The following is a 24193-nucleotide window of genomic DNA, read 5'->3' on the forward strand; positions in this document are numbered from 1 at the left end:
TTATTATTTTTTGATGCTACTTTGGGTATTTGTGCTTTAATTTGCAAGTAAACAAGTCTTTGGCAAAAGAACAAGATTTAGAGTAAATTTGACATGAATAGAGCACAACTTAACTTCATCAGAAGAAGCACCATCTCAACACACCCATACTTAGCCCCTTGCATATCTCAAGACTTGGAGATTTTATCAAAGAAAGATAAGCACATGAACTCTTCTCAAAACACGGCCTTGCAGATGGAAGCACGACCATACTTAGCTCATGCTCTAGCCTATGCTATTTACTGTTTGGCTGATTTTTGAGCCAAAGCAAAATCCCAGAATTACTTATAAAGTGCACGGGCATAAGCATGGGTGTGCTTGTATTGGGAACAACTTTTTAGACCCTAAAGTTAGGGTTTCAAGGGGACTTCTTCTTAGTTTTTTGGCTATGACTGCTAGATGACCTTCATCACCACTTTGGATGGGAAGAGAGCTTAGATACCAGAGCATTGATTGGAGTGTTGTTAAGTTGGTGAGAGCTTCCTCATAGCACAATCAGAGAGCTTTGAGAAGCAAAAGTTAGTCTTATAGATTGTTACTTGTATATTTTCTTTATCCTTTCCATGTTATGTGAACCCATGAGGGACTAAACTGTTCTCTAGTGCCCCAGATTATTGATCCTTGGGATTTTTTGTATTTGATTTACTCAACTACACTGGCTATGGAGTTTTCTTGGATTTTTTCTATATTTTACCTTGGATTGCAATTTCATTGTGAATGATTGCCATAGTTGCATCTTTGCTTATTGTTAGGGCACACCTAGAGGATAGATATCGAGTATGTGCCTAGAGATAGGGTCTATGGTGAAGAACTCTCCAATTTAGGGTTAGTCCTTTCATCCATAAGGATGTACCTGATAGTCAATGAAGGAGTCGATATATGTTCCTCAAGGGGAGTAGTATGGGGCACTGCTTCATATCAATGATTCTTATCCTATTTGATTTCCTACCTTTTTCAACCCTCTAAATTAGTATTGAGAGCTTTCCAGTACTTGTAGATTCAACTACCCAACCCATCTGGGTACACTTTACTACTTGTACAACTCATGCATTTGCGGATAGAAAGGGCTTGCGTATCAGTCTCCATGGTCCAAAAATACTCAACAATTAGCCAGCACAAAAAAAAACATTTGCATAGTAATCTAAAGAGAATATGTGTATGAAGTGCCATGTTGTCTCCTGATTTTATCATAGATTTGCCATCATCATTAGTTTATTTCATTGCTTTCACATTTTAGAAATTTTGCAACATCACTAGATTGAGCAGGTTAGATAATATAGGGCGAATTTATACTAGGAGTATCAGTCACTGTGGATTCAACTAAACCTAGGGTATACTTTACTGCTTTTGTGACCGCTATACTTGCTATAGTGTATTCATAGTTAGTGTATTCACCATGATATGATATGCAATAACACTACATATAAAGAGTTTAATATATAAATTAATTAATTAAGACATGATAACTATTTAGTGGTCAATTGAGCCTCTTCATTTAGTGACACCCCCCTTGCGTGTGTATACCGCAAGTGCACGGGTTGTTGAAGTAATAAAGTACCCTAGTGAGTGGGTAGTCATATCCACAAGAAATAGTTATTAGGAAGCAAATAGTGATACTATTTAGCTAAAGAGTGAACCAATTTGTGAGTGAGTGAACAATATCAATGCAAATAAAAGTAAAGAAAAGAAAGGAAAGTGCAATAGGGATAAGGAAAGGCAATCGATAAGAAAATGGGATATCCGGACATTGCTCATCCTAGGACTATTGTTTCAAGTGCAAGACTAGTAATTGTGCCTCCTAATTGAAGTTTAATGAGTCGTGGAAATCCAAAAATATATGGTCCCAAACCCAAGGTCAACTGTGATTAACCCTTACACTCTAGCCCATCGGAAAGGGATTCTCTCGACGCCTTACACTGTGCGGGAATGCAGGAAGCTATAGGGACTTCAAGTGATAAATCCTATTTCTTAGTATAGATCTATCCCTTTGGTCCAGGCGAAGACCCCTAGTCACAATTAAGCCCAGCACTAACGATTACTTCAACACTTCACTCTGTTGCTTGCACAACTAAGCCCCAATGGAGTTTGTCTCTTAGTACTTCACTCTATTATGACCGCAAAAAAATCTTGGAATATGAAGGTAGGATAAGCCACGTCAGAAGGGAAAGGGGGCGTTCCGCTACCTCTTGACTCACTCTCTCTGCCCTCTCCAACCTTGCTTTGTCTAACCCTAATGGAGTGTCACTCATCCACAAGGATTACCAAGATAGATTCTCAACCCTATTGTTACTCTAAGGAAAAATCAATACAACATGTATTAAAGGTTGAAACTCAATTAAAACATCAATTAAAGAAGCAAAACACGAGTCAATGAAACAAAATCATCCTAGGGTTTACAAGTCCAAGCACCCACTAGGGGTTTAGCTCTCCATGGAGCAATACACAATCAACAATGAATCAAAAGTAAATGCATGCTATCCATAGATAAAAACCCCCTTGTTGTCAGTATTAATGGTCTTGTGGACCCACCTCGTCTTCTCCAAAGGTTCCCTTGTCAAGCCTAAGGCATAACTCGCCGAATCGATGCCGACGAAAGCTCTCCCAATCGCTCTCTTCCAAAGGAATGCAATGTCGAAGGCCGTAGAACCACTAGAGAAACCTAGGCAAAGTCTCTCCAAACCCTAGCCTCGAGTGCCTCCAAAGATAGGAAAAAGATGGGATAAAGATCTCTAGAAGGTCCTCCAAATGCAGTATTTGTAGGGGCTAGATTCGGGCATCCACACGGGCATGTGGAATTTTCAAATGATTGTGTGGATTTCCAAAACTTGTTTCCTGCGAGTTGTGAACACTAACTATTACAGTAATTGTGCTACATTGATTTGCTATAGTAAACTGCTACAGTACTTTGTATAAAATGCTCCCGATTCCACTCTTTTCATCGAGGCCACATGAATGGGCACACATTCATGCAATAGATCACATCTCGTCTTTATTAAAACCACATTGATGAAACTTTTGCTAGCATTGTAAAATTCATAACACATAAGTGTGACTGCCTTTATGCCCTTCCACTTTGTGTATTCGCTTGAGCACAATGGAAGTTAGCACACACCCACATGTCTTTGAGCACGACCTATGTCTTCACGTTTGTTCAATCCAAGAACTTCATCAACAAATGCGTCCATGATCTACTTTGGCTTCCTTTCTTCCAACATTATCTCCACAATCCTAAATGTATAAAAAAACACAAATACATAAGAATAAGAGATAAAATCTGATAAAAGTGATGGTCAATGTAAGAAAAGAATACTTCGTATACTTATGCACAAGCACTTATCATTAAGTTATTTAAGAGGTTGGTAGAAGATGTGTACATGACAAACATTCAGTTGTCAAACTCATCAAAAACACCCCCTCCAAGCTCATGTTAATTTTTTTAATTGCCAAATTCATAGATTGTTTCATTAGTGAAAGAAAATAAATATGCATCAATTATGATCCCTCACCATTTGGAAAACCAAAGTTATAACAATACTATTTTTCATGTATTTTATTATATATATATATATGATGTTATCCAGTTGGAGAGAAATAGGACATCCGGTTGGACAACCTAACCCATGACCAAAATATAAGATCAGTTTACTCTCGATCTGGTTTTAAAAACATTGGTTAAATCTTGAGAGAACCATAAAGAGAGGATCTTTGACTTTGTACATCTGAAAAGGTTTAGTGATGTTGTGATTGTCTCATTTATTTGTTTTCTAATCTTGCAAAAATGTCAGGCTTTTTGGATTATGATTGTTGAGACATATACCGAGTACTTTAATGTGCAATGGATCTTGACCTTTAGATATTTTTATCCACATAGGGATGTTAATTTCAAAAATATTAGATAGTTTGATATGTGAGAGATTGGCCTACCTTAGTGAGAGTCAGAATAGAACTCATCACAAGCAAGGTATTATTTTGCTTAGTCGGGCGATCGCACTTCCTTGGAGCTGAACCAGCGATCTAAGCCTTTTGTATTACTTAAAGTGAGACAAAAGGCTTAGGTCTCTAGTTCGACAAAGTGAGATAAAAGGCTTAGGTGGCAGGTGACACGAGCTATCCAAACAATATTGGGATCCTCTAATCCCCAACCTTCGGAGAACTATTGGAGGGAGTTAGCCCAGGAATACATTGAATGCTTATTGATTCTTTATTTGGTCTTTTGGCTCTCTTGTGTTTTGATTCTTTGTTTTTTATGATCCATAAGAATCTAATTCGAGGGGAATTGTATGTCTAGGTCCCTTAGTTGTTATATATGAATCTTGATTGATTAATATATATTGTTCTAGTTTCATAATCATTGCATGTTCTTAATTGATTATTACTATTGATGTGGATAAGGAGGTTATGCCCCTATGTTGATGGCACCCATGCCATGATAGATCTATTCATGTTCTAAGAGGTTAGGCATAGCTAGGTTTCCAGATTATGGATTGGTTGCCCCTTAAACTTAGGGTTTGATTGGTCTTTTCTCGTAGGATTCCCGCACTTAAGACAAACATAGGAGACTAGGGTGGAAGAGATTCTATCTTAAGTTCCCTAGTGATTTAGACCTAGTCGCTATGGCTTATTGGGACTAGTAGGCCTTTGAATTCCCCTATTTTGATCCTAGAACACGATTGGCACTTAACGCCTATCAAAATTAATAATAAAGATAACTATAGTACATACTGCCAACTCCTCCTAAGTGTGCTTAACGACATCTCCAATTGTATTGTTTAATAGTGTTGTATAAGTAAACTAAAGAAAGAGCGTAAATGATTAAGCTATTGATTAAATGAAAAGAAAGTAATTTAAATGGTAAAATATAGCTGACATACCAATTTGCGTGCATGTTCCGCAAGTACACCGGTATCAAAGTAATAAAGTACCCAATAAGTCAGGTTGTCGAATCCACAAGGAACAAAAGTATTAGTAGTAAGCACTTCTCAGTTATCTATTCAATATCAATATTTTGGTGAAGTGAACTCAATCGCAAGAATATGAATATTGCAAGCAAGCGAGGAAAAGTAAAGATAAGGTGAGTCTCAATCAATTAAGATAAGGTACCCCGGTAATGTTCCCACTAAATCTAGCATGAAGTGCAAGATCTACTATATGATTATAAACCGAGTTAGATGAGTTGAGGTAATCCAAGAACCATCGGTCCCTACCTCTAGGCCACCGATACTAGTCTCGTACAAGGTCCCGGTGGAGAAATCACCAAATCTCAACACCTCATACCACATATGACTACAATAAACTTTAGGGATACCTAAGAGTACAGCTGATTCCTAAAGACACATCAAACCCTACTTCTAGGTGAAAGATCTCTAACCCACTATAAGGTCCCGATGGAGAAATCTCTCAATCTCATGCCTCACACCAAATATGGCTACATAAAGCCTAGGGAATTTGGAGATAGGAAGCACTCATCTGAGGGTGGTGCGTGTGCAATCCCACAAGTATTCAGGTCATCAAATAATACCTCTCACGTGAGCAAGAGAGGGTCGTATCCCCAGGGTCTGAGAAGATACTCTTACTTCGTCTTTACATATTGTTTAACCTACAACTTTGAGTGATGCAATGAAATTACAATATAGCAAATAGAACTTTACTCAAATATCTATGGCGAAGGCAAATTATGGGTGATAATCAAAGAGGAAAGTGGTTACAAATGAGGATCCCCTTTGGGCTACTAAAGTGTAAAGGATGACACAACTATCATGCAAATGGTAGTTTGGACCGAGAAAATCCTAATTTAGGTCAACACAATGGTCACGGCGATTAACCCCTAATCCGATACGAATATTGATATGGAATTTCTTAATACCAAATCCTCCTATGATTGCAATGAGGGTGATGGATTTCTCAATTTAGGATCAAAACACAAACTAGGAACAACCCCAAAATTTGATGGGTACAAAATACCAGATAGTAACGGTGTATTTATACATGTATCCCTTCTAAGCATGGTGTGTCTAATACAAGAGCGATGGTCACGCATCCTAGTATAACCTAGAAATTGATACACAAAGTTCTCAAGCATACAAAAACAACAAAGTACACCAACCATGGATCACAAACATACCAAATACAATAAATAAGTCAAAGCATACAATCCACACAAGTTCACCCCCAAGGTTCACCTACATCCGGTGACCTTGGGGGCTTAGTTGTCCATACAAGCAAAATACATAATCAAGTCCATAAAAATAACTAAATAAAGCATGACAAACTCTCTCAAAGGGTCGGAGGCCGAATGACGATCGGAATCCCTTATAGAAGAGCTTCCAAAGACACCACTCAAGGGGTGGCTTCCCATGTCTCTTCAACATCCTCTAAATGTGGTTATAGGAGTGGATCTTGCTAAATCATGCTCTTCCAGTTGATATCTACCTTGGAGATGCTCTCTCTTGCCCCTTTCTAGCTTAGATCAAGGAAGGTGGTGATAAGCACTAAGCATAGACTTCTCTTTTTTGAAAAGATGCCCAAAAACCCCTTTTAAAAGCTAATCCCTGGATCATATGAGGCCTGATTGCTTCCCCGCAAGTGTACGAGATCGCCAAGTAATACCTCATGTGAAGACACGAGGATCGTATTCCACGGGGCTAAGGATCTCCTATATCTCCTTCTTGAGCTATTATCTAGCCTAAGATCTCAAGCGATGGATTTTACTCTACTAAATGTAATTAAAGCTAAAACGATATTTGCCAACAAATTATAGAGAACAAGCAATGAGCAAGTAAGAGAATCAATGAAATGCAAAGGCCTATGGATGTGGATCCCCTTGAGGGGTTATCATGCAACATGGATGATGATCTAAAGATACAAGGGTAAAATGGACCATGAGATTCCAAGATTAGAACAACCCCGATTTCTCAGCGATTAAACCCTAATCCCATACGAACATAGATAGGAATTTCTCCCAAATCCATATCCCTACGATTGCATTAAGTACGAGGAAATCTCGCTTAGGAGTAAACCTACTCTTCTTCGGATTAAACCTACATGGAGGGCTACCAAACACCCGATTTCTCGGCGTGATGATACAAGTATCCCCTTCTAATCCATTCATGATCTAATACATACGAGTAAGTCACATCTACATGCATCACTCATAAAAGAGCTACGGATTTCTCCTTAGTGTAGCACTTAGCACGAAAACAATGGATTAAATCTCAAAATTACCCAAACATGGAATTAACAAGTTATCATCCAACATACATGATAAAACCCCCCAAGGTTCACCAACACCCGGTGGCCTTGGGGGTCTAGTGTGTCATCATCCCACAACAAGCAATACAAACAAGCAAAACATGAAACAAAAGCATAAATGACACTCCCTAGATGAAATGGTGGAGGAGGAGGTGAAGAATATGCCGAATGACGCTTTCCCCACCAAAGGAGTGCCCAATGACGCTTCCTCTAGCTGCGGGTCTCCTTCCTTCAAATCGTGGTAGATCTCCCCTTGAATGAAGTTGCCTTCTTGCCTTGAGAGTCTTGGACCTTGGGCTTGGATGATCTTCTAGCTTCCTTGCCCTTCTTCTCCTCCCCAAGGTCACCGCAAGCCTCTCAAGTGTCTCCCAAAATATGCCCAGCAAAAAGTATAGTCCAAAAAGTCCCTTTTCTGCCCTAAAAGTAAGTATATATAACCCCCGGGTCATACGGGTCGTATGGGAGTCGTATAGCACTCAAAAACCCTAGATTCGCGTTCCATACGGGATGCATACGGCCTCCATATAGTCCCGTATACTGGGTAGTATGGAAATCTGGGCAGACACTCTGAATCATTCTGCTGCTACAGTGCATACGGCCCTCATACTGGGTAGTATGGGGGTAGTATGAAATTCCTGTTTTCTTCTCTTTTCACCCAAATGATATCGTCTTGTTCTCCATGGCTTCCTTATGCCCTACAAAGCAAATAGTAGACGATTAAGCATAAAACGGGCATCAAACCTCACAAAATACATGCAAAGTGAATACGATATATATATGGAAACACCTGCATTTAGACACTTATCAAATATCCCCACACTTAAGCGTTGCTTGTCCCCAAGCAAACAACTCATGAAAAACAAAGAGACTGAAAAGTGGCTAAATGCATTACCTCTGGCATCCAACAAATATAAGATTCCATAAGCAATAGACAATGATACATAGATGTTGAGTCATAGTCAATAAGCATAATAAAAATATCTTGTCTCACCCCTTATATGTCTGTGTCATGTAAGTGAATCTTATATCTCATTTGCCCTGATCTAGTCTAGCCTAAGGACTTCAATTAGTACAGCTCTAGATGCTAATCACTCCATATACAAAGAATACTATGTCTTAAACTACTAAGTGCTACTTCAATGGCCAAATAAGATCCTTCTAATTCAATACCTTGAAACTAAGTCCACTTTCTACTCAAAACCTTTGGTAGGTACTCAAAAAGATCACTAGGTTTTATTTTCATTTCATCATTCATTTCTTTTTTTTTTGAGTCCGACTAACGTAGACTGCAAGAAAATCATTTTGAAAACTTTCTGGAGGGTGCACATGCTGGTTAGGCACAAGAGCCACCCAACTACTCGATTACAGTCCACATAGACGCATTCATGCTTCAATAGCAGAGGAATACTGACATAGACTCAATTTTTTTTTTTTACATTCACCCTAGATCACATCTTCAGATTACACTACATGCCACAAAACTAGGATTAGCTCAACAAGACTTAGAAGTTCTTAAGAGTCCATTGAAGGAAAGAACTTAGTGTTCTATGGCCAAGTACTCAAAGTAGTGTGTTACGCATACAGGAGAGTTAGAGAGTAGTCACATTGGCTATTCCCAGGGCATCGACAAAAAATTCAGTGCACATGACAATACTAGGGGTAAAACATGATTCAATAAAGCATAGAAACAAGTAACTCACATCAATCATTAGTCCAACCTAAAAGAATCTTACAAGAATGAACAAAGCCATCATAGGTAACACTAGCATGTAGCAAATGATCCTAATACATGAAATACACCCATCCCCACACTTAGTGTTGTACATTGCCCTCAATGTACACTAATCATGAAAAACATGCAAGATGAAGCAATGCAAATAATAAAGGAGGGTGAAAACGAACTCCCCGGTTCAACTTGTGCTCGCCGTGAGGTATGACTTGACAAAAGGTGTGGTGGGCAATACATGTCTCGTTCGACCTCCATTGAGAACTAGGGAAGCTCACCAAATTCCCTCAATGCCCTGCGAGGCAAAAAGGGGACATCATCATTCCACAAAAATTTACAAATACGAGCACAAGGGAGAAACTAGGGAGTAGTCAACAAACCACATAGATGAAAATAAAATAAAGTTCGACAACACAAGTCGGTAGGGCAAGACCCATGTCAACTTAGCAAAATACAACAAAAACACAAACAAAGCGAGCTAAAGTAAACGATAGGTGTCCATGCTCAAACAAGCCATTACTCATCACAATCTGGTGCTGGTGGTGGTGCCACAGTATGCGAGGATGAACCATAGTAGAAGGTGAGGAAAGGGTGAAGATCTCCCTCAATGATCTGGTGAAGCTGGCCACGAATCTCACGCTGCTCCTGACGCACAGTCTGAACCTCTCCCTCAATCCCCCTCAGTCTCATGTCGAAGTCAGGTAAAGATGTAGCACCGAGGGTAGGAGCAGGTGCGCCCTTAGGGTCTAACTTTGTGTGCTCTGTCTGTCACTGACTAGACTCACTAGTGGCCTGGCGACGTGTGGGTCTGCCACGTGCGACCACCAAGCCTATCGCTCGTTTGTGGGCCGGTCCGAGGGATAATGTACCTCCTATAACGGTCATGCCTTGTGTCTGCTCAAATAAACCCATGCTACTGATCAATCTAGTCACATAGGGCCCAATAAATATAGCTCCCAATCGTGTATATGAGCCCTGGTGAAGAAATGCATCGGCGATAAGGTGGCCAAGGTGAGTAGGGCACCGCTCGAAAATGCCATATATCGTGTAAATATCGGCTTGAGTGACAACCCCTTGCTATCGGTCCGGCCCCAAATAGATCGAGCAATCAAAGCATGAATGAATCTGTGTGCCGGGTCAATCATGCGCGAGGCCTTTTGAGTTTGATCATCACCAGCTAAAGTTGCCCAATAGTTGCTCCTACCTACTTCACTCGGGAAATCAAGCTTAAGATGTTTACCGGGCATAGAGTTGATAAACTCATCATCATAGATCCCCAAGTACTTGGCAAAATCTAAGTGATGCATAGTACGCTTCCGTCCAAAAGCTTAAAAACGGATGGTGATGATCTTCCTATTCCGCACGGATTCTCCATCTTGTTGTGCCTCAAATGTACTCAAAACCTCCAAGATTAATTGACGAAAGGTTGGCTCGTTTATTGCAAAAAGCTTGTCCCAACAATTTTTTGATAGCCATTTCCTTACTTGAATTGCAATCCCAAGGTTCTCCACAAGTCCCCAATCAAGGTAGCACAATGTTCCAAATGGTTTTGTTTTCAATCGATCATATCTTTCTAGATGATGGGATAACTTGAAGACGGGCTCATCGGGTGTAGAGGAGGATCCGGTGGTTCATGGGCGCTTGGAGGCGAGCCGTTTTGTGTTAGGCATCCCTACAATAAAGATAAACTTTGATCAAGCTCATAGGGATACAAGATAAATCAAAATAAAATGCTAGAGATAGAGGAAGCAAATGAAAAATCGAATTTTTGGGGTCATACGGCCGTATGGGGGCCGTATGGTCACTATTCATGCAGCAAGAGTCTCCCCTATATTCAAAGCATCGAAAATTTTTTACATAAATTTGAAGGAAAATTCATCCATGCCATTCACATCATTCAAACAAAGCAAAATTCTAAAGAAATCCCACACAAAATCTCCAAGAATGCCTAAGAAATGAGAAAGATAAAACTAGGGCATAGAAAAAGCATACCGACGAAATCTTGAGAAAACAAGCTTTAAACTCGGGGAAAACCACTAGATCGATGTCTCAAATGGATGAGAAGAAGATTTAGGAGAAAAAATGAGGAGATTTGGCCAAGAAATGAGTGAGAAAGAAGAGAGAAATTCGGTGGAAAAAGAGAGAAAAGAACATAATGGAAGAAAGAGAGAAAAGAGGGGCATATAAGGGTTAGGCCTGCCCCATACGGCTCCCCATATGGCCCCGTATGGTGGCCGTATGGGCCAAGAGATACTCTCTCAGTCGAGCCTTCAAATCCATAACAGATGACCCCGTATGGGGGCCGTCTGGGCACCCGTCTGAGATGGCACAGAGCCTCTGAATTGCTCTGTATTCATCTCAGACGACCCCCATACGGCCCAGTGTGGCCGTATACCTTTTAAAAGCATTCCACACTTCGAAAACCTTCTACAAATGATGTAAAAATGATATAGCAAGCTCGAAGACTTCTCCAAAAATGAATGAAATGAATGAAACAACGATCTAGCACATGAAATGCCACCTAAACATGAGATTCTCAAGAAGTTGCACAAATACACAACAATTAAAACAATGAGAACAATGTGCCAATTGTGTGAGCATGAACTTATTAAAAAAAAACAAACAAACCTAAGAAATATGAAAATTGGAATGAACTAAGACCTAGAATACGAAAAATGTAAGAAAACACCACCGAACACTTGTGTTGCCTCCCAAGAAGCGCTTGTTTAACGTCACGAGCCTGACGTTTCTCATTTCTTACCTCATGGGGGCTCAAAGAGTTTGAAACCACCCCCGATTTCCATTGTAGTGTTGCTTCTTCCCGGTAAATTCAGTGATAACATTGAAAAGACCTCGAATTGCTCATGAGTAGAGAGGGGTGAAAAATTTACCTTTCCTCCTTGAGATGTGGGGAGATGAAGCTTGGTACCTTTCTTTTTTGTCCCATGAATCTCCCTCCACATCATCTTGACAAATGACTCTTTTTTCTCTTTTTCCTTAGCATTAGTGCAGGACACCCTCACTATTGGTTGCTTCAAGTTATGAATTTGAGGATGTTGGTGAGGTTCTCCTTGTTCTTCATTCTCCAACTCTCCCAAGTATTCATCCAAAGGAATTATAGAGAGCACCTCCTGCACACAATCAAAAATCAATCTACTGGTTTTATCAACGAAGTAAAGTTTGTCATCATGATCTAAAAAATGTTTCATGGCAGCCTGCAAAGTGTACACCACTTCCTCTTCTCCAACTCTTAATGTTAACTTTCCTCCTTTCAAGTCAATCAAGGCACCCTAGGTTCTGAGGAATGGTTGGCCAAGAATCAGTGGTATCTCCACATCTTCATCTATGTCCATGATGACAAAATCCACGGGAAAAACAAATTTGTCCACTCGGACAATTACATCTTCAACAATCCCACGAGGTTTTCTTGTTGATCGATCTGCCAATTGTAAGGTCATCCTTATGGGCCTCAACTCATCCAAGCCAAGTTTCAAATACATGGTGTAGGGCATGACGTTTAAGCTAGCCCCCAAATCCGCTAGAGCATTTTCTTGGATTCCACCTTCAAGCATGCACGGGATAATGAAGCTTCCCGGATCTTTCAACTTTTGTTGGAGCTTCTTTTCTAGGATGATCGAGCAATTCCCCGTAAGCGCAACCGTGCCCTCTTCCTCCAACTTTCTCTTATTCGTATGGAGCTCTTTTAAAAACTTGGAATATTTCGGCATTTGAGTCAACGCTTCAACTATCGGGATGTTCAAATGGAGTTGTTTGAAGATGTTCATGAATTTTTTGAAGTGAACATCCTCCTTCTCATACTTCAATCTGGTTGGATAGGGATTGGAGGTTTATATTCAGATGATTTTGTTGGTCCTTCTTGTTGGAACTTGTCATTTCTTCCCTGATTTTTGTCTTCACTGTTTTCTTCAACTAGCTTGGGGTCTTCCCAGAAGGCTACTCCATTTTTCTTGACACTTGGGTCTACCTCGACCCTAGTCTCCACTTGCCTCCCTCTTCTAAGAGCAATGGCCTTTAAGTGCTCCCTTGGATTGTCTTCTGTGTTGCTTGGAAGACAACCTAGAGGACGTTCAGAGTGTGCCTTCGCGAGTTCCCCCACTCAATGCTCAAGAGATTTCACAGAAGCTTGGAGGTTTCTCAAAATAGAACCTAACTCACTGAATTGTTCGGCGTGCTGAGTGAGTTGAGCATTCATCTTGCCAAATTGTGCATCCATGCTACTAGTTAGACTATTGAACCTGTCATTGGTACTGAGCATGAACTTGGCAAGGACCTCTTCATTAGAAAACTTCCTCTTAAAGGCTGGTTGTTGAAATTGAGATCCTTGAGATGGTGTACCTCTTTGTTGTTGTTGGCCTTGGTTCCATGAAAAATTTGGGTGGTTCTTCCACCCTGGATTGTAAGATGAGCTATACTGGTTGCCTTGATTTCGTTGTCCTCCAATGTAGTAAACATTCTCAATGGACGCAACTGAGGAGCTAGCAATTGGACATTGGGCTGCATCATGCCCACCACCACAAGTGCTATAATTCATCACTAATTCTAACCTCGAACTACTGCCCATAAGAAGATCAAGCTTTCGAGTCAACACATCAACCTTCGTGGCCAAGGCATCATTGTTACTAACTTCATAAAGCCCAGCAGTCTTTTGTGTAGATCCTCTTGAGGCCCAATGTGATTCATTGCTTGCAATAGACTCAAGTAATTGCTCGGCCTCATCGGGATACTTGTTGCTAAGGGAACCACCCGATGCGGCATCAATGAGTTGGCGAGTAGCATAATTCAGCCCATTGTAAATGATTTGTACTCACATCCATGAGGCAAAACCATGGTGAGGGCACCTTCTAAGGAGATCCTTGAATCTCTCATAGGCTTCAAACAATGTTTCGGACTCCCCTTGTTTAAAGGCTGAAATTTCTTGCCTCAACTTCGCCGTTTTGGTTGGTGGAAAGTATCTCCCAAGGAACCTCTCAACCATATCCTTCCATGTTTTAATAGACCCAGGAGACAATGATGTAAGCCAATGATAAGCTCCATCTCTCAAACTGAATGGAAATAGTCTCAAACGGATCGCATCGTCGGACACCCCATTAATCTTGAATGTATAGCAAATTTAGAGGAACCGGGAAAAGTGGTCATGTGCATCTTCATTTGCTAGACCATTGAATTGAACCGAGTTCTGGACCATGCCGATTGTACTCGCTTTAATTTCAAAGTTGTTGGATGCCACGGTCGGTGCTTGAATACTAAACTCATCTCCCGTGAATTGGGGTCTTTCATATTCGTATAGAGTGTGTCGCTCTTCGGCCATGATTGAAGACTCTATATACTGAATTTCAATGTTTTGCGTACCCAATCCTTCACCAACCTTTCTCAATCTCCGATGCAAAGTTCTTTCAATTTCACTATCTGGTGTAATCAATGTCGATGGATTTGAGCATGTCATGAACAATACCTTGCAAAACCGAGAAAGATGATAGAAAGTAAAGATTAAAGGAAAAGAAAAATAATAATAATAAAAAAATTGTGTAAAGAATGAAATGGCTAGAGTAATAATCTAAAAGTTTCCTAGAATTCCTTAAAGTCCCCGGCAACGGCGCCAAAAATTGGTTGCTTCCCCGCAAGTGTATGGGATCGCCAAGTAATACCTCATGTGAAGACACGAGGATCGTATTCCACGGGGCTAAGGATCTCCTATATCTCCTTCTTGAGCTATTATCTAGCCTAAGATCTCAAGCGATGGATTTTACTCTACTAAATGTAATTAAAGCTAAAACGATATTTGCCAACAAATTAGAAAGAACAAGCAATGAGCAAGCAAGAGAATCAATGAAATGCAAAGGCCTATGGATGTGGATCCCCTTGAGGGGTTGTCATGCAACATGGATGATAATCTAAAGATGCAAGGGTAAAATGGACCATGAGATTCCAAGATTAGAACAACCCCAATTTCTCGACGATTGAACCCTAATCCCATACGGACATAGATAGGAATTTCTCCCAAATCCATATCCCACCGATTGCATTAAGTACGAGGAAATCTCACTTAGGAGTAAACCTACTCTTCTTCGGATTAAACCTACATGGAGGGCTACCAAACACCTGATTTCACGGTGTGATGATACAAGTATCCCCTTCTAATCCATTCATGATCTAATACATACGAGCAAGTCACATCTACATGCATCACTCATAAAAGAGCTACGGATTTCTCCTTAGTGTAGCACTTAGCATGAAAACAATGGATTAAATCTCAAAATTACCCAAACATGGAATTAACAAGTTATCATCCAACATACATGATAAAACCCCCCAAGGTTCACCAACACCCGGTGGCCTTGGGGGTCTAGTGTGTCATCATCCCACAACAAGCAATACAAACAAGCAAAACATGAAACAAAAGCATAAATGACACTCCCTAGATGAAATGGTGGAAGAGGAGGTGAAGAATATGTCAAATGACGCTTTCCCCGCCAAAGGAGTGCCCAATGACGCTTCCTCTAGCTGCGGGTCTCCTTCCTTCAAATCGTGGTAGATCTCCCCTTGAATGAAGTTGCCTTCTTGCCTTGAGAGTCTTGGACCTTGGGCTTGGATGATCTTCTAGCTTCCTTGCCCTTCTTCTCCTCCCCAAGGTCGCCGCAAGCCTCTCAAGTGTCTCCCAAAATATGCCCAGCAAAAAGTATAGTCCAAAAAGTCCCTTTTCTGCCCTAAAAGTCAGTATATATAACCCCCGGGTCATACGGGTCGTATGGGGGTCGTATAGCACTCAAAAACCTAGATTCGCGTTTCATACGGGGTGCATATGGCCTCCATATGGCCCCGTATACTAGGTAGTATGGAAATCTGGGCAGACACTCTGAATCATTTCCGCTGCTATAGTGCATACGGCCCACATACTGGGTAGTATGGGGGTAGTATAAAATTCATGTTTTCTTCTCTTTTCACCCAAATGATATCTTCTTGTTCTCCATGGCTTCCTTATGCCCTACAAAGCAAATAGTAGATGATTAAGCATAAAACGGGCATCAAACCTCACAAAATACATGCAAAGTGAATACGATATATATATGAAAACACCTGCATTTAGACACTTATGAAGGCCTGGCTCAAGGTCAGCAAATGGGTCGTGAGGATCCTCGGAATTCTATCAAATTTCCAGTAAGTTGCTACAATGATTGCTGTAGTGCAGCTAATACATTGCTATTTCTTCAGTCGGCTTGTGACCATCTTCACGGTAATAAGGTTGCCCATGAGGAAATCCAGACTTAGCATTTTTCTTCAAATCTTCATGCTTCATGCTGCTACAGTGTTGCTACAATGCCCGGGCTCTAAACTGCCACTTTTGGTGTCGATTTCTTCTTGAATCGTGTTGTCGAGCTCACCTAAGTTTTTTTTATGCCTGTAACATGAAAGAAACCAATTATTGTATAGAAGAGCATCGATTCATCAAGAAAATACACAAATAATACATAACATATACTTATAAAATACATACATTTAAGCATTTATCAAACATCCTTACACCTAAGCCTTTGCTTGCCCCCAAGAAAACAAACATGAAGAGTAGGGGTAAGATGATAAATGACTAAATGTATGACCTCAAGCTCAAATGTAAAGAACCACAAGCATAAGTGAAAAGAAATCTAGATAGTGACTTGTTCTACAAGTAATCAATTAATGATAGTTCTGTTTCATCTAAAGTGCTCTTGTGAGAGTGTGTGTTAACTCCCTACCTTAACCTTCACACCCTGGATTAACGTAGGATGTCCATTCAACCCACACACAATGAAATCGGCATTAAAAGTGTTAAGGACGCCATCAATAATAGGTTAAGAGTCTCTTGGTTCCTAAATAAAACTCTAGTCTTCAAGTGACTATACAACAAGTTCTAGGAGATCAGTAGTGATATTTTATTTTCTTTTACGCGTATATGTACATTTTTTTTTCTTTCTTTCTTTCTCTGAGTCCAACTAACGTAGACCATACAAAAGAAAAGAAAAGAAAAAATCTTTCGGAAGGATGCACATACTGATTAGGCACAAGAGCCACCCAACTTACTCGATTACAGTCTACATAGATGCATTCGTGCTAAATTAGCAGAGGAATACTGTTATAGACTCTATTTTTTTTTTCACACACTGTATCTCATGTCCCCTGGTATAAAACTTGCTACAAAGCTTCACTTAAGGCTAAAGAATTCAATGAAGGAACTAAAAGCTCTTAAAAGAGTATTGAAGATAGAATTTAACATTTTAATGCTAATATCATCATGAAGGTTTGGTTGAAGTGTATAAGGTAGAAGTAATCATGATAGAGCATGGAGGTGCACTAGAGATTTAACAGAACTTCATTCAAGCACAAAAAATAAATAAAACTCACATCTATCATTCCTTCAAGCTAGGTAGTTCTTAACAATGAAATCACAGCTATTATGGGTAATTCAAGCATGCAAAACACAAAGATACTCCATCCCCACACCTAAAGTTGTACATTATCCCCAATGTACATATGTCAGCAGAACATGGTGAAAGATATGCGACAAAAGTAAGGAAATGGAGTGAAGAAACTTCCCAAATTCATTAGTGAGATTTGTGCTGGGTAAGCGCGGATATGGGGTAAGCTGCAAAATGAGAGCTATAGAATGTGAAGCTCCACTGATGATGATCCTGAAATTAGCAAGAAGCTTATCACAATTCAAGATAATAGAAAGATGCATGAAAGCAAGGACCAAAATAAATAAATTTTAGTAGGACTGAACCCTTACTAACTCAAAAGCACAACTTACAATCGAATAATACAAAGTACGACAAAACTACAAGAATAAAAAAACAAAACAGAGATGCTGCTCAAGTATGGTGCGAGAATAAGGGTCTGGTAGAAGTGATGAAGCCATGCAAGTAGTGGCGGCAGAGGTGGTGCCAACTGATGATGATGAACCTTAAATACAAGCCAAAATCTCACCCATGTTGCTCTCAATGCGGCATTGTGATGCAGCTAAGTCCCTCTACCCCCTCTCAAGAACCTATAGCTGGTGGTGAATCTCAGTAGGGAACTCCTCAAAACTCACCATAAATGATGGTCGACTCTCCTTGGGCATAGGCTCAGACTCAGACTCAGACTTTGTCTCTGTCTCATGTGAGGGACCAGGGTCTTGAGCACTCATTCCCATGACTCCGTGCAAGGTGGTACATGTTCCCCGTCTCTCAACTATCCTAATAGAAGCAAGTGTCTATATCCCAAGCGGGGCCAACCTTCATGCCCTGGGTGCGCTCAATCAGGCCCATACCTCTAATTAATTGTGTAATATATTGTGTGGCAAAAATTGCTCCAAGGTAGACAAACTTTCCATGATGTGCAAGGATCTCGGTGAAGAGGTGTCCCATGTGTAAGGGGTAGTGCTTGAGAATACTATAAAGCATCAAAAGATCGGCGCGAAACTACCCCCCGTCAAGTCAAGGTCAACCACCTATGTCTCTAGTCAAAAGGCATGGATGTAGCGATGAGCGGGGTCCAATACGAGTCATTTGAAATGGAAGTCCAATACGAGTCATTTGACACTGGATATGGAAAATCTTGAGGCAAAGCCTTGAACTCGTGCATTTGTGTGAATGCTTCCTTATAAAGTCCCAAGAGAACACACAATTGGTCCTGAGAGATTCTGTGCTTCTTCCCAAATGCCCGGAATGAAATGGAACTCTCTTAGTGGGTGAAGGGACATTCTTTTGCAACCTCGATCGTGCTTAACACCTCCAAGGTGAGTTCTCTATAGGTGGGTTCTTCAATGGAAAATATTTTATCCCACCCATCATGAGAAATGTATTCCAAGATGACACCATCCAACTCCAAAGTTTGTAGCACATCCCATTCAATCTTTCAGACGGTACTAAACCCTTTTAAGGATAATAGAGCGAACCTCTTCTTGTGGTCTTCATTTGTAAACCGTGGCTCACCAACGGGGGGTGTACGATCCCTCTTTGCTTGTTTTGAGACCACCTTCTTGATTTACATACATACAAGACAAGGTGTGCATCATCAAAACAAGATAACAAGAAAGCAATGCTCAATACAATGAAAAAATGTAAAAAATGGCCAGTGCTATAGTAAAACCAAAAAAAAAAATTGCAAGAGTGTCCTTTGTGAAGGTAGCCAAGAAAATTTACAAAGCTTTAGAATCATTCCACAAGTTGTTCAGAAAGGAAATAAACCAAAAACACCAAAGATCTCACCCCAAACAACCAAGAAATCCAAGAGAATAGAGTAAAAGAATACAAGCCTTGCCCTAGAGTTTATGGAGGAGATCTAGTGAGAAAACCGGCCAATAAAGTGATAAAACTTTGAAATCTTCTCACAAAATCAATTGCTAGGAGGAGGAGAGTGATTCAGAGCAAGAAAAATGAGAGAAAAAGATGGAGAAATGGAGGAGAAAAGAGAGGAAGAAGGAGGAATAGTGAGAGAAAAAAGATGATGGCTCCTTAAGAAGCATGACATGTGCCTTGCAGGCAAGCTTGTGAGCTCAAGCTTGACTGTGAGGCATCTTTGAATCACTTGGGGGATAGCTTGCGGATGCAAGCTTGCCCGCAAGTGGCCTTTGATTTTCTTGCGGGCAAGGTTGCCTGCAAAGGCCCACTAAATTTCCTACGGACCATCTCAGGGTCAATGAATGGGTATTTTCTAGTTTTCTCCAAGTTTTCTCCTAACAACCATAAAAAACGATCAAAATAAAGCCAATTTCACAACCTAAACAATCAAGAATTAAACCTTGATGCACCAAGATAAAGAATAACTCAAAGAATTCACAACATGCATGAGATAACACAAGTAAAAGAGATAAGAAAAATGATGGAAAACACTACTACAACACAATTACAACTAAAGAGCAACTTACTACTAACATACAAAGAATACAAAAACATGAATTCAAAGAATGCAAAAGCTTGGGTTGCCTCCCAAGGAGCGCTTGTTTAACGTCATTAGCTCGACGTACCTTCTCTTACCTTCAAGGCGGGATGAATGGGGAAAAGTTACTTCTGACTTGGGTTCTGTTGGCACACGAAAAGTTTATCGAGAGGCATAAAAAATCTAAATTTACCTTGATCCTCGAAGTATAATCGGTCTACCTCTCGAGATTGCAACATAGTGATGTTCATGCTCTTCTTTAATTTTTCATTTTTTTTCCTCCACATTTTTTCAAAGTTTTCTTTTTCTTGCAATGAGATGATGAATCATTCTCCACTTGGTTCACTTGTTGTTTCAGTGGAGGAGTAGAGATTTGTTCTTCGACTTCCTTGATTTCTATCTCTTCCAAGTACTCATCCAAAGGATTTATTTCTAGGACCTCCGGCACACAATCAGAATTGATCAAATCAGTCTCATCAGTAAAATATAAAGTGTTATCATGATCTAGAGTGTGTTTCATAGCCTCTGGAAAATTGACAACCACTTGTTCTTCCCGTGCTCTCAACGTCATTTTTCCTCCCTTGACATCAATCAAATCACCTGAAGTGTTATGGAATGGGTGCCCGAGGATCAAAGGGATTTCGATATTGTCATCCACATCAATGATAAAGAAGTCCACCAGGATAATGAGTTTTTCTACTTTCACAAGTACATTTTTAGCCACTCCTCGTGGCTTTGTCAATGAATAATTTGCTAACTGTAGGGTCATCCTTGTGGGTCTCAGATCTTCTGACCCTAGCTTCAAGAACATATTGTAGGGCATCATATTTATACTAGCCCTTGAATCTGCTAGAGCGTTCTCTTCCATTCCTTTCCTCTATCACACGAGGAATGATAAAACTGCAGGGATCAGTTAGTTTCTTTGGTAATTTCTTTTGAATCACTGTTGAGCAGTTTCTAGAAAGAGTCACTATTTCCAAATCTTCTAGTTTCCTCTTGTTGGTGAGGAGATCATTTCATGAACTTCGCATACTTGGGCATTTGTGAAAAGGCTTCAACAAGAGAGATGTTTATGTGAAGTTGTTTGAAGATGTTGAGAAATTTCTTGAACTGAGCATCTTCCTTGTCTTGTTTAAACCTTGACAAGGATGGTACTGAAAGCTTGTATTCAGGAACCCTTGAAGTTAGAGATTGAGAACAAGTTTTATCTTGTTTTGTCTCACTCTTTTCACTCACAATTTCAGTCGGTCTAGGGTCTTCCTGAATGGTTACCCTTTCATTTGTGGCACTTAGGCCCTCCTTATCCCTTGCCTCCAATTGCTCCCTGCTTCTCAAAGTAACGGCTTTCAAGTGTTCCATCGGGTTATTTTCATTATTGCTTGATAAACTACCCAGGGGACATTCAGAGTTTGCCTTAGCAAGTTGTCCGACTTGGGTTTCAAGAGATTGAATGGAAGCTTGGACATTTCATGACATTGTGCCAAACTCATCAAGCTGAGTGTTTACACCTAAAAACTTTGCTTCTGTGTTGATCATGAACTTGGCTAGAACGTCTTCAGTGGTGTACTTTCTCTCTTGTTGCGAAGGTGCTTGATATTGATTCCCTTGAGTGGTGGAGGCCTTTGTTGCGGTGGCCCTTGATTCCAAGAAAAATTTGGATGATTCCTCCACCGCAGATTATATGCATTCAAATAAAGATTTCTCAGCCCTCTTGGTCCTCCACCAACATAGTCCACTATCTCTATAGGTACCAAAGAAGCAATAGAAATAGGACACTGTGTACTTGTATGGCCGGCACCACATGTTTCACAAGATAAAACTGCTCCAAAAATTGAGCTTGAAACCAACATGAACTAATCAAATCTCATTGTCAATACCTCAACCTTTGTGGCCAGTGTAATGTTATCATTCACTTCATAAATACCCACTGCCCTTGGTGCTTTCTGTCGTGTACTCCAATGACATTCGTTATTCACCATGTCTTTAATTAAGTACTCGGCATCTTCAAGATATTTATTGCTCAAGGAACCCCCTGCCACAACATCAAGTAGCTGATGAGTCTGATAATTCAAACCATTACACAATATTTGTATCCCTCATCCAAGAAAGAGAAACCATGATGAGGGCATTTCCTCAGAAGATCTTTTATCCTCTCATAGGCTTCAAAGAGTGTTTCAGAATCATCTTGCTTGAATGCAGAAATCTCTTGTCTCAGTCTGGTCGCCTTGCTTGATGGGAAATACCTAGCAAGGAACTTCTCCACCATTTCCTTCCATGTGGTAATCGATCTAGAGCTAAGGAAGTAAGTGCATCTGTAAGCTGCCCTCTTAGACTGAATGGGAATAATCTCACTTGATTGCAACATCAGAAACTGAATTGATCTTGAAGATGGAGCAAATATGAAGGAAACAAGATAGATGAGCATGTGGGTCTTCATTAGCCAGACCATCAAATTGCACTGAATTCTGTACCATCCCAATTGTGCTTGCTTTAATCTCAAAATTACTTGCTGGCACTGTCAGTGCTTGTATACTAAACTCTTCACCAATGAACTGTGGCCTCTCATAGTCAGATAAAGTTCTTCTAGGTTCGGGCATAACTGAGAGTTCAGTAGATTCAACCTGAATTTCTTATTGTCTTGAACTCTCGGCCTTTCTCTTAATCTTTGATGCAATGTCCTCTCAATCTCGTTGTCAGGCCCTACTAAGTTTTCTTGATTTGCACGTGTCATAAGATGGGTACATTACATAATATTTAAAGCCAAGAGGCAACACTTAAAAATTTAGAAGAGAGTAAGAAAAGTAACTAGAAATATGAAAATGAAAATATATGTACACAAACAATAAATAAAAACAAGATAAACAAATAAACAAAACAATGGTCAAATCACCAAGCTCTAAGTTTTCCAAGTATTCCTTGTTAATCCCCGACAACGGCGACAAAAACTTGGTGCATGTGCAATCCCGCAAGTATATGGGTCATCAAGTAATACCTCTCACGTGAGCATGAGAGGGTCGTATCCCAAGAGCCCGAGAAGCTACTCTTACTTCCTCTTTGCGTGTTGTTTAACCTACAACTTTGAGTGATGCAATGAAATTACAAACTAACAAATAGAACTCTACTAAAATATCTAGGGTGAAGGCAAATTACGGGTGATAATCGAGGGAAAGTGGTCACGAATGAGGATTCCCTTGGGGCTACTAAAGTGCGAAGGATGCTACAACTATCATGCAAATGGTAGTTTGGACCGAGAAAATCCTAAGTTAGGTCAACCCGATGGTCACAACGATTAACCCTTAATATGGTATGAATATTAATACTGAATTTCTGTCAACCATATCCTACTACGATTGCAATGAGGGTGATGGATTTTTCAATTTAGGATCGAAACACAAACTAGGAACACCCCAGAGTTGGAGGGGTACAAAATATCTGATGGTCACAATATATTTGTACATGTATCCCTTCCAAGCGTGGTGTGTCTAATACAAGGGTTGTGGTCACGCAACCAAGTATAACCTAGAAATTGATACACAGAGTTCTCATGCATACTAAATTATTAAAGTGCACCAAGCATGGATCATAAATGTACCAAATGCAATAAAGAAGTCAAAGAATACAATCCACACAAGTTCATCAACAAGGTTCATCTACATCCAGTGACCTTAGGGGTTTAGTTTCCATACTAGCAAAATAAATAATCAAGTCCATGAAAATAACTAAATAAAGCATAACAAACTCTCTCAAAGGGTCGGAGGGCGAATGATGCTCGGAATCCCTTGTAGAGGAGCTTCCAAAGACGCCACTCAAGGGGTGGCTTCCCTTATGTCTTCAACCTCCTCTAAATGTGGTTCTAGGAGTGGATCTTGCTGAATCTCGCTCTCTCCATCAATTTCTACCTCGGAGATGCTCTATCTTGCACCTTTCTAGCTCAGATCAAGGAAGGTGGTGATGAGCCCTAAGCTTAGATCAAGGAAGATGCCCTAAAATCCCTTTTAAAAGTTGATCTCAGGATGGCTTGCAACCTGGCTCATGGTCAGCAAACGAGATGTAAGGATCCTCAAAATTCTGTCAAATTTCCAGTTTGTTGCTACAGTGAAATTGCTACAGTGTTGTTTCCTTTAGTCGTCTTGCTGCCAGCTTCAAGGCAGTAAGGTTGCTTGTGAGGAAATCCAAACTTAGTGTTTTTCTTCAAATCTTCATGCTTGAGGCTGCTATAGTGTTACTAGAGTGCCCGGGCTCTAAAACACCATTTTTGGTGTTGTT

General features: G+C 40.2%; 2 non-coding genes across 2 annotated transcripts; both read left to right on the forward strand.

Annotated features, from left to right (window-relative positions):
• Nucleotides 1–13854: 13854 nt before the first annotated feature.
• Nucleotides 13855–13961, forward strand: LOC120256485. The gene has a single exon (XR_005535322.1). It is a non-coding gene; the product is annotated as a small nucleolar RNA R71 (small nucleolar RNA).
• Nucleotides 13962–22038: 8077 nt separating this feature from the next.
• Nucleotides 22039–22145, forward strand: LOC120256483. The gene has a single exon (XR_005535320.1). It is a non-coding gene; the product is annotated as a small nucleolar RNA R71 (small nucleolar RNA).
• Nucleotides 22146–24193: the final 2048 nt, after the last annotated feature.

Source organism: Dioscorea cayenensis, unplaced genomic scaffold (assembly GCF_009730915.1).
Source record: "Dioscorea cayenensis subsp. rotundata cultivar TDr96_F1 unplaced genomic scaffold, TDr96_F1_v2_PseudoChromosome.rev07_lg8_w22 25.fasta BLBR01001463.1, whole genome shotgun sequence".
NCBI lineage: Eukaryota > Viridiplantae > Streptophyta > Magnoliopsida > Dioscoreales > Dioscoreaceae > Dioscorea > Dioscorea cayenensis.